Raw genomic sequence first — 13,681 nt, forward strand, 5'->3', positions numbered from 1 at the left:
GCAGGGGCGGGGGAGGGGGGAGAGGGGGGTCTGCAAAGGGAGGGATGACATGAACCCTCTGCCAGGGGATCGTGGGATCCAAGATGCGCGCTTGCATGCATCTTTTTTTTTTTTTTAAACAGTTGGCTCAGATAAATTAATGGCACTTGTTTAAGGGGTTTGCAAAGGATTGGAATAAGAGGAGACAAATTATTTTTTTAGAAAATATTTCTTCCCATTCCTCTTCTTTGGGCCACAAGTTGAATGAAAAAGAAAAAAAAAAGATCACTGCATGCCGCTTCTGCCTGCACTTATCTTGTCAGTGTAAATATCTCATTGATTTGTCTTGGGGGTGTGTATGGGATGTGGGGGGGGGGAATAGGAGGGTGTCTGGTGCGGTGACTTGTTAGTTAGCATCCTGGGTTTCCTGAAAGATGAGTTATAGCGGGACCAGGATCTCCTCTTCATTTGCACTGGAGTCATCCTAACAATGCACCGAGTCAGAGGTGAATTTATCTCCAGCATTTACAATATAAAAGGATGGGGTTATTTTTAATGGTACACCTGCGATATTTGGTATATTCAGATGGACATGGCTGAACCGTCTTTTGAACAATATCACATCTGCCAGAAATTAAAGTTTCCCATGTTGGAGTCATCTTATAAATCACCTAATTTTTCTCCCCCTCCCTCCCCTTCGTATCTCACCGATTTTTATAGTATCTTTGCTGGAGTGGGAACATTAGGTGTTCTGTCACTTTTAAGTACTTTAAATAAGTGACTCTTAAGCTTTTGATCATTTAGAAGAATTCTTAAAGTCTTTTAATTAATGAGCTTAAAAGAGATCATATTAGACTGAGAAGTACCAAAGGAATACATTAGGATTACTTAGATTTGCCATCTATATACTACATTGAATGATTACTTGGCTCTTAAGGTTGGAATAAAATCCCTGCAGTTTGGGTGGATTGTTTGGTAGCATGGTAATTGTTTTGTACACTTTAAAGTAGAGTGCTGGCAGTAGCAACTAATTTTATGCATTTGTTAATGATAAATGGCTCATCAGTACTTACAGTACTGTTACTTATTTTGTATTATTTTTCTATAAAGGTTACAATCTATAACCATGTAAATTCCCTGGAATTTTGTTATATTGGTTATTTTATTTTGCCATGGTTACCACAGATAGAATTGGAAAAATTCCACATTTGGAATAACAACTGGAATTTAGTCATCTGTTTCTACACCACTGTAAAATGATGAAATATGTTTAGATTTTATTTGCTCACATTCAAACCTAAGAATCTCTAACAATGAGAAATATATTTTGTACACAAAAACTTGTTTGATAAAAACTGGTTGATTTGGTTTTTAAATCATATTTTATATAAATTTATGCCTAATGCTTTAACTGCTTCTCTTTAGGGGAGAAGATAGAAAGTTTCTGAAATTACATTAACATGGTTACGTGTCTTTCCATTTTTCAGAAGACGGCCAGTATTTTCTAAAGGTACTCATACCTAGTTATGCTGCTGGATCTATAATTGGGAAGGGAGGACAGACAATTGTTCAGTTGCAAAAAGAAACTGGAGCCACCATCAAGCTGTCTAAGTCCAAAGATTTTTACCCAGGTAGGTGCAATGATGATGATGAGCACATTATTTGAATTCCCAAGGATATATAGACTAGATCTACATGTGTGATGTTCTGCATGGAGGACTTCCCATACATACTATGGGAAACATAAAAACAAATAAGAAATCAAACATTGTTTATTGTGTTTTGTTTCTAGAATTGATTTGATATTGCCTGTTGTTAAGATGAGAGAAAGTGATTTACATTGAGATCCTAACACTACTCTTTTGAGTGTATTTTTTTAAGACTTTATTCTTATTGGGGGGAGGAATCTAGAATCTAAAGATAGAAATCCTGACAGCTGGCATTAGGAAAGAGGGTACTTCTGAAGTTTTCAGACATCATTGTGATGGCAATTAGACTAGAGTGAATTCATAAGGGGGGGGGGGTTCCTTAAAGAATGGGCCATTTACTTCTAAATCCATTATGTACCTTCTATCTTCTTCATTGCTTTGTTTGCTGGCCCTAGAACGAAGTAAGGAGAATAAGTATTGCCTCTTAAAAGATGTTTCTTTTATAATGTGTATTTATTAAAATTGTAAAAGGAAAATATAGTATTATGTAAGAAGTACATCTTCAAAATGTATGTTACATACCTAGTCTATTTGCATAAAATATTAGTGAACATTTTGATGTGGTAACTACAGTCAGGTAGTAGATAGAATGTGGCAATTTCTTGGATATTATATTTTTGCTTTTCCCTGAGGGCTTTTTTGGGGGAGGAGGGGGCGGTGGAATCATATTTTGTAAATTCCAAAATGTTGATAATTTGGCTATTGTTTTGCTTATTCAGCAAATGGGATTTAATTATTATAAAATAATTCTTCTAGGTAATACATTCTTGGCTGATGATTTTATTTAGAAATAGCCAACTGGTTGTGGTATCTTTTTCACTCTAGAGGTTGATAATTTGGTGCTGAGGTGACCAATATTGCCGATTTTTTTTTCTGTAGGAAGGCAAAGCTGTTTTGCTTTCGGGATCTAGATTCAGTAAGATGACTGAATTCTATATAACAGCAAAGACAGCTGGCATGAGTGTAAGCAGATCGTTTGGAGTATTTCATTTTCATAGCCAATTCTCTTGGTAGACAGAAGTGGATCATTATTCTGGATAAGAAGTTTCAGTCTTGTTAAAATCACCATTTACTTGTGTAAATTGATCGTTGTATTTTGGGTTAACATGAAATCTATGAAACAAAAATGTACTGTAATAGAGCTGAAGTTACTGTAAAGTTTAGGGCTTAGTAGCATATGTAGTTTTGTAGATGCCTTTCCTTGTTTCTGAAACTTTTCTTTATGCATTAGGAAAGTTTGCTAACATATTCATACTCATACATTTTGAAAGGTATATTATGGTGAAAGAATCAATGTGGAATTTTGAAAACTCTTAGTAGAAATAAAAGCACTCAAAAGAGCTTGATTGCAGAATTAATAACGTAATAGTTCTGGGAAAAGAGCTGCAATGGTAAATTAAATTCACTGTCAATAGATGAAAATGAAATAGCTTCCTTGCATTATACATGAGGTGGTATCAGATGTTCAGGGATGTTACAGAAAATTGGTGTTTATGAAGGATATTCCAAATAGTAAATTAAATGCCTTTTCATTTGAATATAGTTTATTTACAGTGGGTTGGAAAGGGTGCACCAAGGATTAGGTCTTTTGTTTAGCACTCTACATAGCAGCATGTGCCTTTTTTTTTCCTGATTAAGCTGGAATTGCTTTTTTTCTCTTAAATAGTTGTAAGGCAGATTGTTCAGATAGAGCAAGAATATCTTTTTAAAAATTAAGCTAGAATGAGGTGAATTAAAATTTCTTTTGTGCTATATTGATGTAAACAGATCCAACGTGAGTGAAATGTCAGGATAAAAGAAAGCCTGTACTTTGCCTGTAACAGGTGGAATACCATCTCCAAGTCATATGCTATTGAATCAATTTTAAGTATAAAGCTTTGTAGCTTATGAGGAACTTTGTTCATTTTTGTGCCCAAGCATAATTTTAATTAGATTCTTACAATTGTGACATAGATAGACCTAACATATATATCTATCTTGTGACAGAGTTGGATTCTCTTTTTTGTTTGCCTTTGTCCACAAGCCTGTGAATTTTTCAGAAATCCTATTATTCACCCAAGCTAACAACTTCTGTGTTTCAACCAGTCTTTCTTATTCAGTAGTTTTAGTGGTATGAACCTTGCTCATTTTTCAGTCTAGCTAAAATATAAAGGTGTGATTGATTCCACAGAGATGTAAGGAATTCCTTATAGGATTTTGCATTAATTTGGAAGTTCCTTTTGTGCTTTCTGTGTATATATGTATAAATGCATTTATATTTACGTATATCTTCTTACTATTAATTTCTTGTTAGCATTCATATGTCTGATGTTTATTGCATCAAGATTTTTATTACTGGGTCTGACATTAACAGTTTGAAGAAGTTTTAACATTTTGGGAAAATGTCATTTATTATGTAATCTAATAGTAGCGTATTTCTTATAGTAAAAACAGAAACAAAGTACACCTCCAAATATATCTTTCTGTGTCTATTTTCTGTTTCAGTAAAAGGTTAATTTTCACTTCAGGGTGTAATGTGCTCTTTCCAGGCTCAGTTAGAATTTTTTCCACAGAAAAACTGATATATTTATGCAAAACTTACATCCTGTGAGGGTAAATATGAGGACAAAGATTATTTTTATAAAAAACATTTCCCACTCCAGAATAATAAAAAGCAAGTTTAAAAAAAAGTGTCTTGTGTTTTTGTTTCACTTTATTTCCTAAGCAATTTCTTTGAAAATTTCCGAAACACATTATCTTTCTGAACATCCTTTCACTGAAACTATGAAATGGAAAATCAAAGGAAAAAATACTATTTCCAAACTGATATGAATTTAACATGCTAAATCAGGTATTGCATTGTAAATAAATTGTATTTTAAAATTTCAGATAAATAATAAAACATACTGTATATCAAGTAAAATAATATGAAATTTTGTAGAATTGTGAATATGTTTTCAAATGTGGTACTTGGGAAAAGGTACTACAAGTGGATGTTTTGTTTTGCTTCTCTTTGAGTTATACTGCATATTTACTTTTTATCGAGTTTTTTTCTTGTTATTGTTGGAATGAAACACTTGTTTTTGAGGGATTATTTGAGGGTTTTTTTTTTAATTAAAAGCAGTGCAAATAGATTTCTTCATGTGTTCTGTATACAGTCATGTCACAGTGGTTTGTTATAGTAAAAGCCAACTTGTTTTTTGCAATTCACTGGATTTTAGATGAACAATTACCTTCAATTATATAATATGTCATGATTTGGTAATTGAACTTTATGGAATCTAGAGGAGTTATGTTTAAGTTTTTTATGAATTCACTGCAATCTCTACCTCAATCAGCATTTAGATGTACATCAGGAAACCTTACTGGCTGATCTATCTGTGAAACATATAGAAAGTATGTTACATAGAATTTAGGAGCTTTACTTATGTGTGTATTATTATTCCTGCTTAATTTGTGTTTGTACATGATACTTCAGACATGTTTCTTACAAATAGGAAGAATTCTTGATATCCTATATGTCATTTTGTGAAGATATTGGATAAAAATTGTATTGGTTTGAATAACAATTTGATCTGAACCTATTCTTTATGGTTTGGAAGTTGAATTGGGTATCAAATAAACATTTTTCTCAAGTAATATTCATAAATCATATTTTCATTTTATTTCTCTCGGCCTTATAACTTTATTACATCATTGACTAAATTAAGATGATTTATGACTCATGTCATGACAAAGGTGATAAATGTTTTAGTTGATTACAAAGTAAAAACAAGAATTAGTGAATATTTACTTTTGGTGAGTTCAGCATCCCCCTCCTACCCTTCATGATTTTTTTTTGGGGGGGGGGGGGGAAGGTAGGGGAATGGCGGTTAGGGAAAACTTAGTGGCCATGTTTTGGTTTTGATGATTACATATTAGAAATAATGCTGTTTTTTAGAGATCAAAAGAATAATGTGGCTATGATAAGATCCGTTCCTGCTGTTTTTATTACTGCTCAAAGATCCCGGCTTTGTTAAATATAAAATAAAACTTAAATCCAATAGTGCAGTTTCAGTATTTTTATCATCAACTTTCCAAAGTGTGTTATAAATACTTTCTCCCTTTTTTGGGAAGGCAAACCAACTTAAAAGCATTGTGGCATATGTTTTCTCACAAAATCATTTAGATAACTAGAATCACACTAGTTGTAATGATTTAAAAGCCAGGGGAAAAACTCTAATGCCAAACACCTCTGCTTACAGAGAGTATTCTCAGTAGGACAGCTGTCAGTTGCATTGTGATTTAGTTGATTGGGGGTTGGAGGGAGGGAAGTGGAGAAGCAATGATTAACTGCCTTTTTTTTTTCATTCTAAGAAAATTTAATTATATTAGAATAACTCTGAAATCGCTTATTTTTTGTTTTTCATTTAATATTTAATCTTATTTTGTTACTTTAAGATTTTGAACTATATCATATGGTAAAGGACTTCACCAATGGCAGGTCATTGCTATATCTAGAAAAGAGCATCGATCAACAATTGTTCTAAGGATAATATTAGAATTCTTTAATTTATTTTATTAACACGTTGACTGACATTGTAATATGAACATCTTGAAAGAAGATATAATTGCAATAAAATAAAATCATTAGTTTATATTTGCTTTCCTTTTGATTCTTATTGGCATGTTATGATTACTAAATTGAGAATATATTACAATTAAAAAGTCAATGTAATGTGTACAATATTATTAATTACTTATAGCAACATTTCAGATACATTTTGTTGCAAATTAATGTTTTCAGTGTTTTTTTTAATTGTTATTTGAAGCCTTGTGGAATTCTGAACATTTTAATTTGTAAAAGTTAATGAGCCTGTTACAAGGAAACATGCTACATAACACTATCATATGCATTTTAAAGAGAATTTAAGAAAGGATTAGTGAAAGTTAATATGGAAATACTCTAGGTATGCTACATGAAATAAGTTGGAGAAAAAGAGCTATGCTTTAGGAAATCTGTTAGTGTCTATGTGGTATCATTAAAATTACAACAAAAACACAAAACTGTCCACAGACAGATTATTTCCATTGTAGACTTAAAGAAAGGGACACTTAAAACATATTACATAATGTAACCCACTAATTAAAGTTCAGTCACTTGTTTAAAAAAATACATTTCTTCATAAAAGATACAAAAGTATTTCTTCTCCATAAATACTGATGCAGTCTTAGGCTTTCTTTTTTTTTCTTTCTTTTTTTTTTAGTCTAGTATAGTAATGATGGTAAAAGCACAACTTTTATGAGTTAGTGCAGCTTTTAGAAATAGCACTGGGGGATGGGGTGGGAGGTTTGTGCCTGATTGCCATCTCATTTCCATCTTTGGATACAGCTCTAGCATAAAGTTAAACAACATCTGCAGAGATCTGACTGACAAACATCTCTCTGGGACTCATCATTGCAGCCTGCAGCAGGTGCACTCAGCTATGCAGCCCTTCTCAAAAAGAGGTTAGTTTGTTCTAACATTTATCAGTAGACCAGTGGGAACAAGTGACTTTGTAGAAGAGGGGTGGTTGTCACTCGTCCAGTGCTGAAATACTACAGGTAATTGGGCTGGACTGGTGAGAACTGTGACAGCGTGCTTCTCACGTTGCATTGCAGCTGCTCTGAAGCTTAATTAATCTGACCCTCAGAGGCCATAGCGTCATGGTATCAAACTCTACATACCAGTAAGGGAGAGGACACCTTTTCCAATTCTTTTTGATGCTGATGTTAGTAAAGTTTCTCTCTCTTGGTCTAGTTCTTTAAATATATTGAATAAACACGTCCAAATATTTGTCTTTAAAGGTGCAATTTATTTTAAAGTCTACATCCTAAAGGGAGGAATTTGTAAAAAAAAAAAAAAATATATATATATATATATATATAAAAGTAGAGTCCTATGGGGAGGGGAGATAAAAAGCAAATATTGTAATGATAGAAAACATTGAGCTAAAAATTTGAATAAAGGCAGGTAGAAATTAGTTCATAGGGAAAATAACCTAAGAACAATAAATTATCTTAGTAAGAGAACTGTTCATCTTAAAATGAAACTTTTTTTGTTATCACTAAAACACTGGTGCTTTTTGATTAGCATGATTTATCATGGCACTAAAATTTGCTAGATATTTTTTTGTCCTGCACATGTGACTATAGAGGTACATGAAAGGTGATAGGGAAGTACTTTTAAACTTCATCTTTGAACACAGTTTTGTTTAACAAGTAAAACCAAAATTTAACTGTCCAAATTTTTAAAAAAAGTTTCAATTATTCTCTCAAAGATTAGTTTAGACTTGCTTTATTTCCTTTGTCCCTCTTGAATGTATTGGAAGTACTTTGCAACTTAACCTTTTGTTTCATTGAACCATATTTATATGGCTACACTGAGTGTCATTAGGGGAGTTTCAGTTATTGATTCCAGATCTGGATATGTAGACCTCATATAGAACCATATTTGTATGGCTACACTGAGTGTCATTAGGGGAGTTTCAGTTATGATTCCAGATCTGGATATGTAGACCTACATTAATTTCCTTTTAAATTCATAAGGTAAATATGAATTTCATACTATTTTTAGTATATTTTTTTAGATTATTGGGTTTTACTTTAGGTGAATAGGATGTTTAATAAACACTGTTGGCTTTCTTAAATTCTGTTAACATTACTGATTTGCTACTAATTATCATCAGTTATTGGAGTATAATTCAAACTTGGCTTCTAAATTTGTAGAATATTTTTTAGAATCACTGATAGGAATAAATTTTTTTCCTGAAGTTTTTATTAGTATTATTAGACATCTTATAAGGAAAATTTAATTTAGAAGAAAGTATTTTAATTAGTTTCATAAAGTGGTATACTTTGTCTTTTGTAATGAATTAAGGGGATGACATGAAACTAAGCTTCTCTGCTAAAGAAGTATAGTGAAAATTAGTGTCCCATCTTTTAGCTCTTCGAAATATTTATTATATTCTACAGTTTAATTTTAGTGATACTTAGTTGGTAATTCTACCTAATGTTGAAATTAATGGCTTACTGTTCTCTAAGGATTTCTACTGATTCAGGGATCTGGCAGTCCCCTAAAATTGGCACTCAGAAATTTCACGTAATAGCTAAAATTGGCACTCAGAAATTTCACATACATAGTTGCCTGTGATCTTTACTTGTTGGTATTTCATGAATATAGTGAATAAGCCTATTAAAAGACAAAAAGGCCACTTAAATACTTTGGTGACACAGACCTTGAGAGATTTTTAAACAGCTGTTTGGATATCCTTTCCTGTGATAGATTTCTGGTTGTGAGAACACGTGAAATCTGTGCTCTATCATTGATCTTTTGCTGCTTCCTGCAGGGCCTGTCATGGCATCGTTGACAGGATCAGATGAAAATTGAAATCAGTATCTTGAGTTTTTTAAGAACAAAATGACACAGGTAAGATTATTTGGTATGAAAAATTCTTGATCACCTAATTTTATTCTTACCAGTTTCATTATTGGTAAATTAAAGTTTTAGTAGTTTTCTTTCCTATTCCATGATACACTGGTCCCTCTTACTGGTGTGCGGTATATTGGTAATCTCCAACATTTTTGTTTTTTGGAACTAAATTTTTAGATAACAGTATGGCATTATACACTTCTTTAAGATATAAAATATCTTGAAGGCTTTAGGGATAACTACCTTTCTGATTTCAGCTGAAGAGAATCAAGTTGATTGAAGAGCATCAAGTTGATTATATATTCAAGTGCTAGTTTAACTTAATGCTTATCACGAAATGATAAATGACCACAGAATAAAAATCTATACTCATTAATACAATAATCCCGAATCAGCTTTTAAGTTTTAAAATTTATTCATATATATTTTTATTCTGATCCTTTATCAAATGGAGTACCTTTTTTATCTGGCTATGTGATTTCATTAATACTGCATTCCTAAAACATGAATAAAAGTGAGATATATCTCTAAAATTTTGACGATGGTGAGCTATAGGATATAAATTGAGCAGAATTTAGACTTTGTAACCACTCTTCTTAATGAGTTTTTTTTTGTCAACTCAAAAGATAGAACTAACATCATTGTCTAAAAGGTTGATATGCCACTGAATTATGGAAATAAAGTCGACCATAAAATTAATGGGCATTTTGCATACCTGCTTCTAAATAACAAATTTTAGTAATACATATTTTAGATGTTGTTTAAAAGTACAGTGGCATAATATCCCTGTGCCCCTTGATTCCACAGTAAGGCAAATCACAAAATCTCCACCCTGGTAGATTTTGGAGGAGGTTCAAGTTGATGTATCCATCTGAATTTAGATTTCTCACCAGGCAGTAATTTCTTCCAGATAGTTTCAGGGGTAGTTTGTTGGTTTTGTTTCTTCAAAGGTTGAATCTCTTGTTATAATCAACTTCATTATATAAGTTGGCTAGTTATAAAATTTTTGGATTGACATTTCCTTAATGCCATCAACTGACTGTATAAGTTGAGGTGAAACTAATCAGTAGCTCATTTAAGGAAGGTTGGTGTTAATGACTTATGTGGATATTAATTGAATTGTTGGATTAATTTAGACTGGTTAGCTGTTATTTAAATAAATTTGATTAGTATAGGCATTTACATTTTTGTTATCTTTGTCCTTGGTCTTTTTTGTTTTTGTATTTTTTTGGAGTTTTTTATAGCATTTTTCTGAACCTAGGTGTTCTGTTTTGTTCAGTGTTTGTGTCACTTTATCAAGAATATTGATTATCAAACTACTTTTATATTTGATTGGTTACTGCTATAATAACTATAAGCTATATATTTCATAATCTAGTTAAGATGTATAGTACTAGTTGTTTTACCTTTCTCTCACCTCTGGCTATTCATGCAGTTTCTCTGTGTCCCTGCTTCAGGTTGATGCTTTTCTTCTGCTGTACATCAAGGTTTTTGCCAAAGCATATAGCTTTTATTTTTTTTTATCTCTGAAAAGCAACTCTTCCATTACAATTCAAATTGTTCCCCTCCCCAAAGTCAACTTAAAAAAAAAAGATTTCGTCATAGATGCCTTTTTTGTATTCTACATCAAATTCACAATCCTTCTTTTTTCCCTGATTATGGTCCCTGAGGTTCTTGCTTTATTTTTTCCAATGGCTCTTTGACTTTACCAATGCTTTTTGTTTCCCCTTCTTCTCACCTTTAGCCCTTGCTATTTTCATATTAATTTACATTTCTCAAATAACTTTCTTTTAAGTCTCTTGAAAATTTACATATTTGGGAGTAGTTACCCCCTGATTTTAATGAGACCTGATACATTTTAGAAAATGTATCAAAATTCACTTAAAGTGTGAAAGTTTCTAGTTAAATTCTCCTAGATCCATATATAATTCAGTATACATATAGCAAACAATTTTGTAAGAATTCTGTGACTTTTAATTTTCTTGTGAGCTCCTTGGTATACAATATATAATATAGAATCATAGATCCTAAATTTATAACTGGAAAGGTCCTTTATGGTCATCGAATCCAACCTTCATATATGACAGAGAGGAAAAGTGACTTTTTCTGGATTACTGATTCTCAGACAATGCTTGCCTAATAAATGAATATTTTATAAATAAATGATTATTATATTCAGTGTTTAAATATGTAGCTTATCTCAAAAATAGTTTTTAATCTTTGATTCTGAAGATATACTTTAAAAGTCAGACACTAGAGAATTCATATATGTATGTATATATGTATATATATGTATATATATATATATAAAATAAATTCTTTGTGGTGAACTTGCATCTTTGAGCTAGTCCATTATTGCTTAATAAGTATTTATTGGCACCTCCTGTGTCCTCTGGGCTATAAATTGCATTTTCTGTGAGACCATTTGGTAATCATGACTTAGAATACAGTCCTTTATGAAAGGAATGCTTAATTTTTTTAACAGTATATATGATGCTGAAAAGTTGGATAAAAGTTTAATTTTCATAAATTGAGTCATATGTTCTTATTAAATTTTCTAAGTTCAGAGATGTTTTATCCATATTTAATTGGCAATGCCTTAGTGTTTTAAATTTCTGTGCCATATCGCCTGTGAAGCAGTTAATGATCTATATACTTATTTATTAGAGTTTCTGTTGAAAGGCATTCGATCATTTCATAAGAATCACACAATTTATATTTGAAAGAGAGATTATGAGTAACCTAGTCCAACATTCGATCTTTCACGTGAGGAAACTGAGGTCCAGGCAAGGTCTTTTGAATGTAGCATTTAGGAAAAATCATTAAGTTAACCAGATTATAAATTTCAATGTGTTGATATGTCATACTGTAATATGAATATCTTCTAGTACTTCCTTCCCCTTTCCTCTGCCTTTTTTTAATGACACTAAAGAATAAATTCCTCTTGAACTAGTTCTCTTCATGTATAATGCCTTTTTTGTTTACTAAGACAAAGGCAAATAAGATATTTCAAAACTAACTGTTTTATCACTTGGCTTGAAATATTGAAGGACAAAAGACAGGGTGCTATTTAGGTAGTAACTTGTAGCAAAAAATAGACCTAATTATATTGCCTAGCAGAAATATGGTCTAGTTACTTGCTCCCTTCCTATGTTTGTGATGATTTGAAAATAGAAATGTGCCATGGATGATTTGATTTCTATTAATCTGATACAGTTTCCCACTTTTTCATGGATTTACTTTGCTTTCATCACTTCCCCACCTTGTTTTTCATTTTTTTGTATGTAGAAAAAATGAGATATTAGAATAAAAAAAAGAAAATTTAGAATTGACATAGCAAAATGGATTTTCCAAGTATTCTATAATGAATACTTTGTTTTTGCTCTTTTCTTGATGTATTTGTGATGCTTTTAATAAATATTATGTGTGTGATCAGAGGTTTATGATTCTATATTTGGGGAAACTAGTTATTCAAAGACACAGATAATCACAGGCATGTACAATTAAAATCAGATGCTGTATCTAGAAAAAATTATTAATTGTTTTTAAAAGCTTTAGTAATCACTTTAATATCTGATTATTTTGTTGAAAATGACCCTTTTCAGACTAATTAGCATTGCTAATCTTTTTTGCTGTGATAGAAGCTTAAGGACTACTTAATTCCTCACATAATTGTAAAATATGATACCAAGTTCTTTAAAAAAAAATTTTGCAGCTTCTCTTACTTGATTTGTTGTTTCCTTATACCAGTTATTTATCTGAAGATGGAACTGGGTAGTGTGCTTATAATATCAGTGTTGAAATAGAGCCATAATACATTCATCTTTTGCATTCTAATAAAGCAAAAGGTAATTTAAATAATTAACTCCAGTGAAACATGGACCTGAGTTAAAGGCACTATATTTGAGAAGGAAAGGTCAGTGAATGAGATTGATAAGGAAGTCAGAAAGGCTTGGAGTAGGGATGGGGGACTATGGAAAATTACTTATTCTGTGGTGACAGGAAGAAGTTAATAGTGCCATAAGGGCTTTTCTTAGGTAGCTCCAAGGTATAGATAATGCTTTGAACATTATAAATTAATTGCCCATATGAAAATATCAGCTAAAGTTAGATTAGGGCTACTAGGTGGCACAGTAGGTAGAGTGCCAGGCCTGGAGTCGGGAAGACATCTTCCTGAGTTCAAATCTGGCTTCAGACACTAGCTCTGTGACCCTGGGCAAGTCACGTAACTCTGTTTGCCTTAGTTTCTTCTTCTGTAAAATGAGTTGGAGAAGGAAATGGCAAACTACTTCAGTGTCTTTGCCAAGAAAGCCTAAAATGATGTCATGAAAAGTCAGATATGACCGAAACAATTGAACAACAACAAAAGTTTAGTTTTGGCTTTTAATGAAATAAGCAGAAGCCATTCACCCCATGTTTACAGGTGGGGAAAGCCCATCCAGAGCATTTCCTGAAATATATTTGTAAGATAACAGGCTGTCAGAAACAAGAGGTCTGATCACTTTCAAGCCAAATGGACAGGACTGAAAGTATGGTCACTAATGTGTTGGTGATGCTTTCGAAT

At 32.0% G+C, this 13,681-nt stretch overlaps 1 protein-coding gene across 5 annotated transcripts in view; it reads left to right on the plus strand.

The window, feature by feature from the left end:
* Positions 1 to 292: 292 nt before the first annotated feature.
* Positions 293 to 13,681, plus strand: part of NOVA1 (NOVA alternative splicing regulator 1) — a 165,638-nt gene continuing 152,249 nt past the window's right edge. Inside the window, exons 1-3 of one of the 5 annotated variants that reach the window (XM_069106014.1) lie at positions 343 to 1,610; positions 7,039 to 7,154; positions 9,035 to 9,114. The gene's annotated coding sequence lies outside the window, so the exon portion shown is untranslated. Of the gene's footprint in view, positions 1,611 to 2,567; positions 5,317 to 7,038; positions 7,155 to 9,034; positions 9,115 to 13,681 lie in introns of those variants that run through there. The other 4 variants (XR_011172028.1, XM_069106016.1, XM_069106015.1 and 1 more) reach the window with 4 other exon arrangements.

Source organism: Petaurus breviceps, unplaced genomic scaffold, assembly GCF_028583685.1.
Source record: "Petaurus breviceps papuanus isolate PSGF00001 unplaced genomic scaffold, PetGlider_PUasm1.0 77, whole genome shotgun sequence".
In the NCBI taxonomy this organism is placed as follows: domain Eukaryota; kingdom Metazoa; phylum Chordata; class Mammalia; order Diprotodontia; family Petauridae; genus Petaurus; species Petaurus breviceps.